Raw genomic sequence first — 14,114 nt, forward strand, 5'->3', positions numbered from 1 at the left:
AAAAAGACACAGCCACCCCAAAGTTTGGGACGGCTCTGTTTACAGGAACCTCGTTTACGGTACAAGTTCAATATCGCAGAAAGCGAAAAATGGATAAAGAAGTTGTGGTACTAACGTACAATGCAATATCACTCAGCAATGAAATCTCTGTCATCAGGCCCATAGCAGCATAATGAGTGGATTCAGGTACGATGATTCTAAGTGAAATATGTCACACAGAAAAAGAAACATCATAAGATATCACTAATACACGGAATGTAAACTTGGCTACACAGGAACTGAATTACAAAACAGAATAGGGTCTCAAATGTAGAAAACCAACTTATGCTTGCTTAAGGGGAAAGGTGAGTTGGGGTGCTGCATAAAACCAGAGATTGAAATTAGCACAGATACCTTTTCATAAGCCAAATATGTAATAGACAAGAGCTATTGCTTGCTCAACGAAGTGGACTCAACACCCCATATTAAACGCCTAAGAATATACCTGACTAGTAAGAATCTTAAAACCTATGGATTGATATGTCTACGAAAGAGAATCAAGCGTGTGTACAGCGGCATAAACGCAGCAGTGATAGGATTGGTGAGGTTCGGTGAGCAAATGCAGACCCTTTGAAGTCATATTGCATGGTACCCATTCCATGCGTCTCAACTCTCCAGGTAAGGGATTCTTCCTTCAGCTAAAACATGCATGTGGAACCCAGAGTATGATCCACCGTGTGATCGGGAAACGTGTTCATATGTGTCTCAGTTTTCGTCCCCTGGTACTCGGGTGCAACATTCCAGATGCTTTACTAACACTCTCCCCACTTGGAGAGTCAGTGCCTTTAACCTCCTGTTTGGCCCAGTTTGCAATTTCTGTGGAAAATTAAGAGGAATAGGGAGAACCAATGACAGACTAGCTGGAGGTGTCTGGACGGGCAAATTTAACTCTCATTTCCCACCAGGAAGAGGAATTAACCAAAGGCTCAGCGAGCCATGCCGAAACTACACTAGGGCTTGAAGCAATCCTGCAGTGTTGTGGCCAGCTCACAAGAAAGTGAGTTGAAGAAAGAAGCTCAGGGGCACTGTAATTCACAAACCTGCAGAGTTATAAATGACAGCTATCATCCAAAAATATATTGAAGTAAGGCTGCCAAGAGGACTTGAAAGCGGGGCAGAATTGCAGGAAACCGATTTCAGGAGGTAGACTGGAATTGCATGTAAAGCATAGGAAAAGAGGCAGAACGTCCACAATGATGCACTTGGCCAAAAAGGGCGTATGCGTTTTTTCCTGAATATATTCAGGAAAAAACGCATACGCCCTTTTTGGCCAACCAAGCAAGCTTGCAAAGGAAATCTGCACTACAATGAAGTCTCACTGCCCCCCGGTCAAAAGGGCCATCTGAAAAAAGTGTAAAATCCAGAAAGGCAGGACAGGCCATGGAAAACTGGGAGCCTTCTTATGCTGATGGGCGGGATGTAAATTGCCAACAGCCACTCTGGAGAAGTGTATGGTGTTTCCTGAAACATCTAAAAAACAAAGCAACAGAGCCTAGGGCACTTCCACTTATGTTCCTATAGCTTAGGGAAATTAAAATCAAAAAGACACAGCCACCCCAAAGTTTGGGACGGCTCTGTTTACAGGAACCTCGTTTACGGTACAAGTTCAATATCGCAGAAAGCGAAAAATGGATAAAGAAGTTGTGGTACTAACGTACAATGCAATATCACTCAGCAATGAAATCTCTGTCATCAGGCCCATAGCAGCATAATGAGTGGATTCAGGTACGATGATTCTAAGTGAAATATGTCACACAGAAAAAGAAACATCATAAGATATCACTAATACACGGAATGTAAACTTGGCTACACAGGAACTGAATTACAAAACAGAATAGGGTCTCAAATGTAGAAAACCAACTTATGCTTGCTTAAGGGGAAAGGTGAGTTGGGGTGCTGCATAAAACCAGAGATTGAAATTAGCACAGATACATTTCCATAAGTCAAATATGTAATAGACAAGAGCTACTGCTTGCTCAACGAAGTGGACTCAACACCCCATATTAAACGCCTAAGAATATACCTGACTAGTAAGAATCTTAAAGCCTATGGATTTATATGTCTCCGAAAGAGAATCAAGCATGTGTACAGCGGCATAAATGCAGCAGTGATAGGATTGGTGAGGTTCAGTGAGCAAATGCAGACCCTTTGAAGTCATATTGCATGGTACCCATTCCATGCGTCTCAACTCTCCAGGTAAGGGATTCTTCCTTCAGCTAAAACATGCATGTGGAACCCAGAGTATGATCCACCGTGTGATCGGGAAACGTGTTCATATGTGTCTCAGTTTTCGTCCCCTGGTACTCGGGTGCAACATTCCAGACGCTTTACTAACACTCTCCTCACTTGGAGAGTCAGGTCCTTTAACCTCCTGTTTGGCCCAGTTTGCAATTTCTGCGGAAAATGAACAGGAATAGGGAGAACCAATGAGAGACTAGCTGGAGGTGTCTGGACGGGTAAATTGAACTCTCATTTCCCACCAGGAAGAGGAATTAACCAAAGGCTCAGCGAGCCATGCCAGAACCACACTAGGGCCTGAAGCAATCCTGCGGTGTTGCGGCCAGCTCACAAGAAAGCCAGTTGAAGAAAGGAGCTCAGGGGCCCTGTAATTCACAAACCTGCAGAGTTCTAAATGACAGCGATCGTCCAAAAATATATTGAAGTAAGGCTGCCAAGAGGACTTGAAAGCGGGGCAGAATTGCAGGAAACCGATTTCAGGAGGTAGACTGGAATTGCATGTAAAGCATAGGAAAAGAGGCAGAACGTCCACAATGATGCACTTGGCCAAAAAGGGCGTATGCGTTTTTCCCTGAATATATTCAGGAAAAAACGCATACGCCCTTTTTGGCCAACCAAGCAAGCTTGCAAAGGAAATCTGCACTACAATGAAGTCTCACTGCCCCCCGGTCAAAAGGGCCATCTGAAAAAAGTGTAAAATCCAGAAAGGCAGGACAGGCCATGGAGAACTGGGAGCCTTCTTATGCTGATGGGCGGGATGTAAATTGCCAACAGCCACTCTGGAGATGTGTATGGTGCTTCCTGAAACATCTAAAAAACAAAGCAACAGAGCCTAGGGCACTTCCACTTATGTTCCTATAGCTTAGGGAAATTAAAATCAAAAAGACACAGCCACCCCAAAGTTTGGGACGGCTCTGTTTACAGGAACCTCGTTTACGGTACAAGTTCAATATCGCAGAAAGCGAAAAATGGATAAAGAAGTTGTGGTACTTACGTACAATGCAATATCACTCAGCAATGAAATCTCTGTCATCAGGCCCATAGCAGCATAATGAGTGGATTCAGGTACGATGATTCCAAGTGAAATATGTCACACAGAAAAAGAAACATCATAAGATATCACTAATACACGGAATGTAAACTTGGCTACACAGGAACTGAATTACAAAACAGAATAGGGTCTCAAATGTAGAAAACCAACTTATGCTTGCTTAAGGGGAAAGGTGAGTTGGGGTGCTGCATAAAACCAGAGATTGAAATTAGCACAGATACCTTTCCATAAGCCAAATATGTAATAGACAAGAGCTATTGCTTGCTCAACGAAGTGGAGTCAACACCCCATATTAAACGCCTAAGAATATACCTGACTAGTAAGAATCTTAAAACCTATGGATTGATATGTCTACGAAAGAGAATCAAGCGTGTGTACAGCGGCATAAACGCAGCAGTGATAGGATTGGTGAGGTTCGGTGAGCAAATGCAGACCCTTTGAAGTCATATTGCATGGTACCCATTCCATGCGTCTCAACTCTCCAGGTAAGGGATTCTTCCTTCAGCTAAAACATGCATGTGGAACCCAGAGTATGATCCACCGTGTGATCGGGAAACGTGTTCATATGTGTCTCAGTTTTCGTCCCCTGGTACTCGGGTGCAACATTCCAGACGCTTTACTAACACTCTCCCCACTTGGAGAGTCAGTGCCTTTAACCTCCTGTTTGGCCCAGTTTGCAATTTCTGTGGAAAATTAAGAGGAATAGGGAGAACCAATGACAGACTAGCTGGAGGTGTCTGGACGGGCAAATTTAACTCTCATTTCCCACCAGGAAGAGGAATTAACCAAAGGCTCAGCGAGCCATGCCGAAACTACACTAGGGCTTGAAGCAATCCTGCAGTGTTGTGGCCAGCTCACAAGAAAGCGAGTTGAAGAAAGAAGCTCAGGGGCACTGTAATTCACAAACCTGCAGAGTTATAAATGACAGCTATCATCCAAAAATATATTGAAGTAAGGCTGCCAAGAGGACTTGATAGCGGGGCAGAATTGCAGGAAACCGATTTCAGGAGGTAGACTGGAATTGCATGAAAAGCATAGGAAAAGAGGCAGAACGTCCACAATGATGCACTTGGCCAAAATGGGCATATGCGTTTTTTCCTGAATATATTCAGGAAAAAACGCATACGCCCTTTTTGGCCAACCAAGCAAGCTTGCAAAGGAAATCTGCACTACAATGAAGTCTCACTGCCCCCCGGTCAAAAGGGCCATCTGAAAAAAGTGTAAAATCCAGAAAGGCAGGACAGGCCATGGAGAACTGGGAGCCTTCTTATGCTGATGGGCGGGATGTAAATTGCCAACAGCCACTCTGGAGAAGTGTATGGTGTTTCCTGAAACATCTAAAAAACAAAGCAACAGAGCCTAGGGCACTTCGACTTATGGTCCTATAGATTAGGGAAATTAAAATCAAAAAGACACAGCCACCCCAAAGTTTGGAACGGCTCTGTTTACAAGAATCTCGTTTACGGTACAAGTTCAATATCACAGAAAGCGAAAAATGGATAAAGAAGTTGTGGTACTAACGTACAATGCAATATCACTCAGCAATGAAATCTCTGTCATCAGGCCCATAGCAGCATAATGAGTGGATTCAGGTACGATGATTCTAAGTGAAATATGTCACACAGAAAAAGAAACATCATAAGATATCACTAATACACGGAATGTAAACTTGGCTACACAGGAACTGAATTACAAAACAGAATAGGGTCTCAAATGTAGAAAACCAACTTATGCTTGCTTAAGGGGAAAGGTGAGTTGGGGTGCTGCATAAAACCAGAGATTGAAATTAGCACAGATACCTTTCCATAAGCCAAATATGTAATAGACAAGAGCTATTGCTTGCTCAACGATGTGGACTCAACACCCCATATTAAACGCCTAAGAATATACCTGACTAGTAAGAATCTTAAAACCTATGGATTTATATGTCTCCGAAAGAGAATCAAGTGTGTGTACAGCGGCATAAACGCAGCAGTGATAGGATTGGTGAGGTTCGGTGAGCAAATGCAGACCCTTTGAAGTCATATTGCATGGTACCCATTCCATGGTTCTCAACTCTCCAGGTTTAAGGGATTCTTCCTTCAGCTAAAACATGCATGTGGAACCCAGAGTATGATCCACCGTGTGATCTGGAAACGTGTTCAAATGTGTCTCAGTTTTCGTCCCCTGGTACTCGGGTGCAACATTCCAGACGCTTTACTAACACTCTCCCCACTTGGAGTGTCAGTGCCTTTAACCTCCTGTTTGGCCCAGTTTGCAATTTCTGCGGAAAATGAACAGGAATAGGGAGAACCAATGAGAGACTAGCTGGAGGTGTCTGGACGGGTAAATTGAACTCTCATTTCCCACCAGGAAGAGGAATTAACCAAAGGCTCAGCGAGCCATGCCAGAACCACACTAGGGCCTGAAGCAATCCTGCGTTGTTGCGGCCAGCTCACAAGAAAGCCAGTTGAAGAAAGGAGCTCAGGGGCACTGTAATTCACAAACCTGCAGAGTTCTAAATGACAGCGATCGTCCAAAAATATATTGAAGTAAGGCTGCCAAGAGGACTTGAAAGCGGGGCAGAATTGCAGGAAACCGATTTCAGGAGGTAGACTGGAATTGCATGTAAAGCATAGGAAAAGAGGCAGAACGTCCACAATGATGCACTTGGCCAAAAAGGGCGTATGCGTTTTTTCCTGAATATATTCAGGAAAAAACGCATACGCCCTTTTTGGCCAACCAAGCAAGCTTGCAAAGGAAATCTGCACTACAATGAAGTCTCACTGCCCCCCGGTCAAAAGGGCCATCTGAAAAAAGTGTAAAATCCAGAAAGGCAGGACAGGCCATGGAGAACTGGGAGCCTTCTTATGCTGATGGGCGGGATGTAAATTGCCAACAGCCACTCTGGAGATGTGTATGGTGCTTCCTGAAACATCTAAAAAACAAAGCAACAGAGCCTAGGGCACTTCCACTTATGTTCCTATAGCTTAGGGAAATTAAAATCAAAAAGACACAGCCACCCCAAAGTTTGGGACGGCTCTGTTTACAGGAACCTCGTTTACGGTACAAGTTCAATATCGCAGAAAGCGAAAAATGGATAAAGAAGTTGTGGTACTAACGTACAATGCAATATCACTCAGCAATGAAATCTCTGTCATCAGGCCCATAGCAGCATAATGAGTGGATTCAGGTACGATGATTCCAAGTGAAATATGTCACACAGAAAAAGAAACATCATAAGATATCACTAATACACGGAATGTAAACTTGGCTACACAGGAACTGAATTACAAAACAGAATAGGGTCTCAAATGTAGAAAACCAACTTATGCTTGCTTAAGGGGAAAGGTGAGTTGGGGTGCTGCATAAAACCAGAGATTGAAATTAGCACAGATACCTTTCCATAAGCCAAATATGTAATAGACAAGAGCTATTGCTTGCTCAACGAAGTGGACTCAACACCCCATATTAAACGCCTAAGAATATACCTGACTAGTAAGAATCTTAAAACCTATGGATTGATATGTCTACGAAAGAGAATCAAGCGTGTGTACAGCGGCATAAACGCAGCAGTGATAGGATTGGTGAGGGTCGGTGAGCAAATGCAGACCCTTTGAAGTCATATTGCATGGTACCCATTCCATGCGTCTCAACTCTCCAGGTAAGGGATTCTTCCTTCAGCTAAAACATGCATGTGGAACCCAGAGTATGATCCACCGTGTGATCGGGAAACGTGTTCAAATGTGTCTCAGTTTTCGTCCCCTGGTACTCGGGTGCAACATTCCAGACGCTTTACTAACACTCTCCCCACTTGGAGAGTCAGTGCCTTTAACCTCCTGTTTGGCCCAGTTTGCAATTTCTGTGGAAAATTAAGAGGAATAGGGAGAACCAATGACAGACTAGCTGGAGGTGTCTGGACGGGCAAATTTAACTCTCATTTCCCACCAGGAAGAGGAATTAACCAAAGGCTCAGCGAGCCATGCCGAAACTACACTAGGGCTTGAAGCAATCCTGCAGTGTTGTGGCCAGCTCACAAGAAAGCGAGTTGAAGAAAGGAGCTCAGGGGCCCTGTAATTCACAAACCTGCAGAGTTATAAATGACAGCTATCATCCAAAAATATATTGAAGTAAGGCTGCCAAGAGGACTTGATAGCGGGGCAGAATTGCAGGAAACCGATTTCAGGAGGTAGACTGGAATTGCATGAAAAGCATAGGAAAAGAGGCAGAACGTCCACAATGATGCACTTGGCCAAAATGGGCGTATGCGTTTTTTCCTGAATATATTCAGGAAAAAACGCATACGCCCTTTTTGGCCAACCAAGCAAGCTTGCAAAGGAAATCTGCACTACAATGAAGTCTCACTGCCCCCCGGTCAAAAGGGCCATCTGAAAAAAATGTAAAATCCAGAAAGGCAGGACAGGCCATGGAGAACTGGGAGCCTTCTTATGCTGATGGGCGGGATGTAAATTGCCAACAGCCACTCTGGAGAAGTGTATGGTGTTTCCTGAAACATCTAAAAAACAAAGCAACAGAGCCTAGGGCACTTCGACTTATGGTCCTATAGATTAGGGAAATTAAAATCAAAAAGACACAGCCACCCCAAAGTTTGGAACGGCTCTGTTTACAAGAATCTCGTTTACGGTACAAGTTCAATATCACAGAAAGCGAAAAATGGATAAAGAAGTTGTGGTACTAACGTACAATGCAATATCACTCAGCAATGAAATCTCTGTCATCAGGCCCATAGCAGCATAATGAGTGGATTCAGGTACGATGATTCTAAGTGAAATATGTCACACAGAAAAAGAAACATCATAAGATATCACTAATACACGGAATGTAAACTTGGCTACACAGGAACTGAATTACAAAACAGAATAGGGTCTCAAATGTAGAAAACCAACTTATGCTTGCTTAAGGGGAAAGGTGAGTTGGGGTGCTGCATAAAACCAGAGATTGAAATTAGCACAGATACCTTTCCATAAGCCAAATATGTAATAGACAAGAGCTATTGCTTGCTCAACGAAGTGGACTCAACACCCCATATTAAACGCCTAAGAATATACCTGACTAGTAAGAATCTTAAAACCTATGGATTTATATGTCTCCGAAAGAGAATCAAGTGTGTGTACAGCGGCATAAACGCAGCAGTGATAGGATTGGTGAGGTTCGGTGAGCAAATGCAGACCCTTTGAAGTCATATTGCATGGTACCCATTCCATGGTTCTCAACTCTCCAGGTTTAAGGGATTCTTCCTTCAGCTAAAACATGCATGTGGAACCCAGAGTATGATCCACCGTGTGATCTGGAAACGTGTTCAAATGTGTCTCAGTTTTCGTCCCCTGGTACTCGGGTGCAACATTCCAGACGCTTTACTAACACTCTCCCCACTTGGAGAGTCAGTGCCTTTAACCTCCTGTTTGGCCCAGTTTGCAATTTCTGCGGAAAATGAACAGGAATAGGGAGAACCAATGAGAGACTAGCTGGAGGTGTCTGGACGGGTAAATTGAACTCTCATTTCCCACCAGGAAGAGGAATTAACCAAAGGCTCAGCGAGCCATGCCAGAACCACACTAGGGCCTGAAGCAATCCTGCGGTGTTGCGGCCAGCTCACAAGAAAGCCAGTTGAAGAAAGGAGCTCAGGGGCACTGTAATTCACAAACCTGCAGAGTTCTAAATGACAGCGATCGTCCAAAAATATATTGAAGTAAGGCTGCCAAGAGGACTTGAAAGCAGGGCAGAATTGCAGGAAACCGATTTCAGGAGGTAGACTGGAATTGCATGTAAAGCATAGGAAAAGAGGCAGAACGTCCACAATGATGCACTTGGCCAAAAAGGGCGTATGCGTTTTTTCCTGAATATATTCAGGAAAAAACGCATACGCCCTTTTTGGCCAACCAAGCAAGCTTGCAAAGGAAATCTGCACTACAATGAAGTCTCACTGCCCCCCGGTCAAAAGGGCCATCTGAAAAAAGTGTAAAATCCAGAAAGGCAGGACAGGCCATGGAGAACTGGGAGCCTTCTTATGCTGATGGGCGGGATGTAAATTGCCAACAGCCACTCTGGAGAAGTGTATGGTGTTTCCTGAAACATCTAAAAAACAAAGCAACAGAGCCTAGGGCACTTCCACTTATGTTCCTATAGCTTAGGGAAATTAAAATCAAAAAGACACAGCCACCCCAAAGTTTGGGACGGCTCTGTTTACAGGAACCTCGTTTACGGTACAAGTTCAATATCGCAGAAAGCGAAAAATGGATAAAGAAGTTGTGGTACTAACGTACAATGCAATATCACTCAGCAATGAAATCTCTGTCATCAGGCCCATAGCAGCATAATGAGTGGATTCAGGTACGATGATTCTAAGTGAAATATGTCACACAGAAAAAGAAACATCATAAGGTATCACTAATACACGGAATGTAAACTTGGCTACACAGGAACTGAATTACAAAACAGAATAGGGTCTCAAATGTAGAAAACCAACTTATGCTTGCTTAAGGGGAAAGGTGAGTTGGGGTGCTGCATAAAACCAGAGATTGAAATTAGCACAGATACCTTTCCATAAGCCAAATATGTAATAGACAAGAGCTACTGGTTGCTCAACGAAGTGGACTCAACACCACATATTAAACGCCTAAGAATATACCTTACTAGTAAGAATCTTAAAACCTATGGATTTATATGTCTCCGAAAGAGAATCAAGCGTGTGTACAGCGGCATAAACGCAGCAGTGATAGGATTGGTGAGGTTCGGTGAGCAAATGCAGACCCTTTGAAGTCATATTGCATGGTACCCATTTCATGGGTCTCAACTCTCCAGGTTTAAGGGATTCTTCCTTCAGCTAAAACATGCATGTGGAACCCAGAGTATGATACACCGTGTGATCGGGAAACGTGTTCAAATGTGTCTCAGTTTTCGTCCCCTGGTACTCGGGTGCAACATTCCAGACGCTTTACTAACACTCTCCCCACTTGGAGAGTCAGTGCCTTTAACCTCCTGTTTGGCCCAGTTTGCAATTTCTGTGGAAAATTAACAGGAATACGGAGAACCAATGAGAGACTAGCTGGAGGTGTCTGGACGGGCAAATTTAACTCTCATTTCCCACCAGGAAGAGGAATTAACCAAAGGCTCAGCGAGCCATGCCGGAACCACACTAGGGCCTGAAGCAATCCTGCGGTGTTGTGGCCAGCTCACAAGAAAGCGAGTTGAAGAAAGGAGCTCAGGGGCACTGTAATTCACAAACCTGCAGAGTTATAAATGACAGCTATCGTCCAAAAATATATTGAAGTAAGGCTGCCAAGAGGACTTGAAAGCGGGGCAGAATTGCAGGAAACCGATTTCAGGAGGTAGACTGGAATTGCATGTAAAGCATAGGAAAAGAGGCAGAACGTCCACAATGATGCACTTGGCCAAAAAGGGCGTATGCGTTTTTTCCTGAATATATTCAGGAAAAAACGCATACGCCCTTTTTGGCCAACCAAGCAAGCTTGCAAAGGAAATCTGCACTACAATGAAGTCTCACTGCCCCCCGGTCAAAAGGGCCATCTGAAAAAAGTGTAAAATCCAGAAAAGCAGGACAGGCCATGGAGAACTGGGAGCCGAGTTATGCTGATGGGCGGGATGTAAATTGCCAACAGCCACTCTGGAGAAGTGTATGGTGTTTCCTGAAACATCTAAAAAACAAAGCAACAGAGCCTAGGGCACTTCGACTTATGGTCCTATAGATTAGGGAAATTAAAATAAAAAAGACACAGCCACCGCAAAGTTTGGGACGGCTCTGTTTACAAGAACCTCATTTACGGTACAATTTCAATATCGCAGAAAGCGAAAAATGGATAAAGAAGTTGTGGTACTTACGTACAATGCAATATCACTCAGCAATGAAATCTATGTCATCAGGCCCGTAGCAGCATAATAAGTGGATTCAGGTACGATGATTCTAAGTAAAATAAGTCACACAGAAAAAGAAACATCATAAGGTATCACTAATACACGGAATGTAAACTTGGCTACACAGGAACTGAATTACAAAACAGAATAGGGTCTCAAATGTAGAAAACCAACTTATGCTTGCTTAAGGGGAAAGGTGAGTTGGGGTGCTGCATAAAACCAGAGATTGAAATTTGCATAGATACCTTTCCATAAGTCAAATATGTAATAGACAAGAGCTACTGCTTGCTCAACGAAGTGGACTCAACACCCCATATTAAAGGCCTAAGAATGTACCTGACTAGTAAGAATCTTAAAACCTATGGATTTATATGTCTCCGAAAGGGAATCAAGCGTGTGTACAGCGGCATAAACGCAGCAGTGATAGGATTGGTGAGGTTCGGTGAGCAAATGCAGACCCTTTGAAGTCATATTGCATGGTACCCATTCCATGGTTCTCAACTCTCCATGTTAAAGGGATTCTTCCTTCAGCTAAAACATGCATGTGGAACCCAGAGTATGATCCACCGTGTGATCGGGAAACGTGTTCAAATGTGTATCAGTTTTCGTCCCCTGGTACTCGGGTGCAACATTCCAGACGCTTTACTAACACTCTCCCCACTTGGAGAGTCAGTGCCTTTAACCTCCTGTTTGGCCCAGTTTGCAATTTCTGCGGAAAATGAACAGGAATAGGGAGAACCAATGAGAGACTAGCTGGAGGTGTCTGGACGGGCAAATTTAACTCTCATTTCCCACCAGGAAGAGGAATTAACCAAAGGCTCAGCGAGCCATGCCGGAACCACACTAGGGCCTGAAGCAATCCTGCGGTGTTGCGGCCAGCTCACAAGAAAGCCAGTTGAAAAAAGGAGCTCAGGGGCACTGTAATTTACAAACCTTCAGAGTTATAAATGACAGCTATCGTCCAAAAATATATTGAAGTAAGGCTGCCAAGAGGACTTGAAAGCGGGGCAGAATTGCAGGAAACAGACTTCAGGAGGTAGACTGGAATTGCATGTAAAGCATAGGAAAAGAGGCAGAACGTCCACAATGATGCACTTGGCCAAAAACGGCGTATGCGTTTTTTCCTGAATATATTCAGGAAAAAACGCATACGCCCTTTTTGGCCAACCAAGCAAGCTTGCAAAGGAAATTTGCACTACAATGAAGTCTCACTGCCCCCCTGTCAAAAGGGCCATCTGAAAAAAGTGTAAAATCCAGAAAGGCAGGACAGGCCATGGAGAACTGGGAGCCTTGTTATGCTGATGGGCGGGATGTAAATTGCCAACAGCCACTCTGGAGAAGTGTATGGTGTTTCCTGAAACATCTAAAAAACCAAAGCAACAGAGCCTAGGGCACTTCCACTTATGGTCCTTTAGATTAGGGAAATTAAAATCAAAAAGACACAGCCACCCCAAAGTTTGGGATGGCTATGTTTACAAGAACCTCATTTACAGTACAAGTTCAATATCGCAGAAAGCGAAAAATGGATAAAGAAGTTGTGGTACTTACGTACAATGCAATACCACTCAGCAATGAAATCTATGTCATCAGGCCAGTAGCAGCATAATGAGTGGATTCAGGTACGATGATTCTAAGTGAAATAAGTCACACAGAAAAAGAAACATCATAAGATATCACTAATACACGGAATGTAAACTTGCCTACACAGGAACTGAATTACAAAACAGAATAGGGTCTCAAATGTAGAAAACCAACTTATGCTTGCTTAAGGGGAACGGTGAGTTGGGGTGCTGCATAAAACCAGAGATTGAAATTAGCACAGATACCTGTCCATAAGCCAAATATGTAATAGACAAGAGCTACTGCTTGCTCAACGAAGTGGACTCAACACCCCATATTAAACGCCTAAGAATATACCTGACTAGTAAGAATCTTAAAACCTATGGATTGATATGTCTACGAAAGAGAATCAAGCGTGTGGACAGCGGCATAAAAGCAGCAGTGATAGGATTGGTGAGGTTCGGTGAGCAAATGCAGACCCTTTGAAGTCATATTGCATGGTACCCATTCCATGGTTCTCAACTCTCCAGGTTTAAGGGATTCTTCCTTCAGCTAAAACATGCATGTGGAACCCAGATTATGATCCACCATGTGATCGGGAAACGTGTTCAAATGTGTATCAGTTTTCGTCCCCTGGTACTCGGGTGCAACATTCCAGACGCTTTACTAACACTCTCCCCACTTGGAGAGTCAGTGCCTTTAAACTCCTCTTTGGCCCAGTTTGCAATTTCTGCGGAAAATGAACAGGAATAGGGAGAACCAATGAGAGACTAGCTGGAGGTGTCTGGACGGGCAAATTTTACTCTCATTTCCCACCAGGAAGAGGAATTAACCAAAGGCTCAGCGAGCCGTGACGGAACCACACCAGGGCCTGAAGCAATCCTGCGGTGTTACGGCCAGCTCACAAGAAAGCGAGTTGAAGAAAGTAGCTCAGGGGCACTGTAATTCACAAACCTTCAGAGTTCTAAATGACAGCTATCGTCCAAAAATATATTGAAGTAAGGCTGCCAAGAGGACTTGAAAGCTGGGCAGAATTGCAGGAAACCGTTTTCAGGAGGTAGACTGGAATTGCATGTAAAGCATAGGAAAAGAGGCAGAACGTCCACAATGATGCACTTGGCCAAAAAGGGCGTATGCGTTTTTTCCTGAATATATTCAGGAAAAAACGCATACGCCCTTTTTGGCCAACCAAGCAAGCTTGCAAAGGAAATCTGCACTACAATGAAGTCTCACTGCCCCCCGGTCAAAAGGGCCATCTGAAAAAAGTGTAAAATCCAGAAAGGCAGGACAGACCATGGAGAAATGGGAGCCTACTTAGGCTGATGGGTGGGATGTAAATTGCCAACAGCCACTC

At 43.8% G+C, this 14,114-nt stretch overlaps 1 long non-coding RNA gene across 2 annotated transcripts in view; it reads right to left on the reverse strand.

Moving 5' to 3' along the window:
- The window catches only part of LOC137217934 (uncharacterized), a 905,482-nt gene that overhangs the window by 387,262 nt on the left and 504,106 nt on the right, over positions 1-14,114 (reverse strand). The window lies entirely within an intron of this gene.

The sequence above is a fragment of the Pseudorca crassidens genome (genome assembly GCF_039906515.1).
Source record: "Pseudorca crassidens isolate mPseCra1 chromosome 1 unlocalized genomic scaffold, mPseCra1.hap1 SUPER_1_unloc_2, whole genome shotgun sequence".
Taxonomy (NCBI): Eukaryota; Metazoa; Chordata; class Mammalia; order Artiodactyla; family Delphinidae; genus Pseudorca; species Pseudorca crassidens.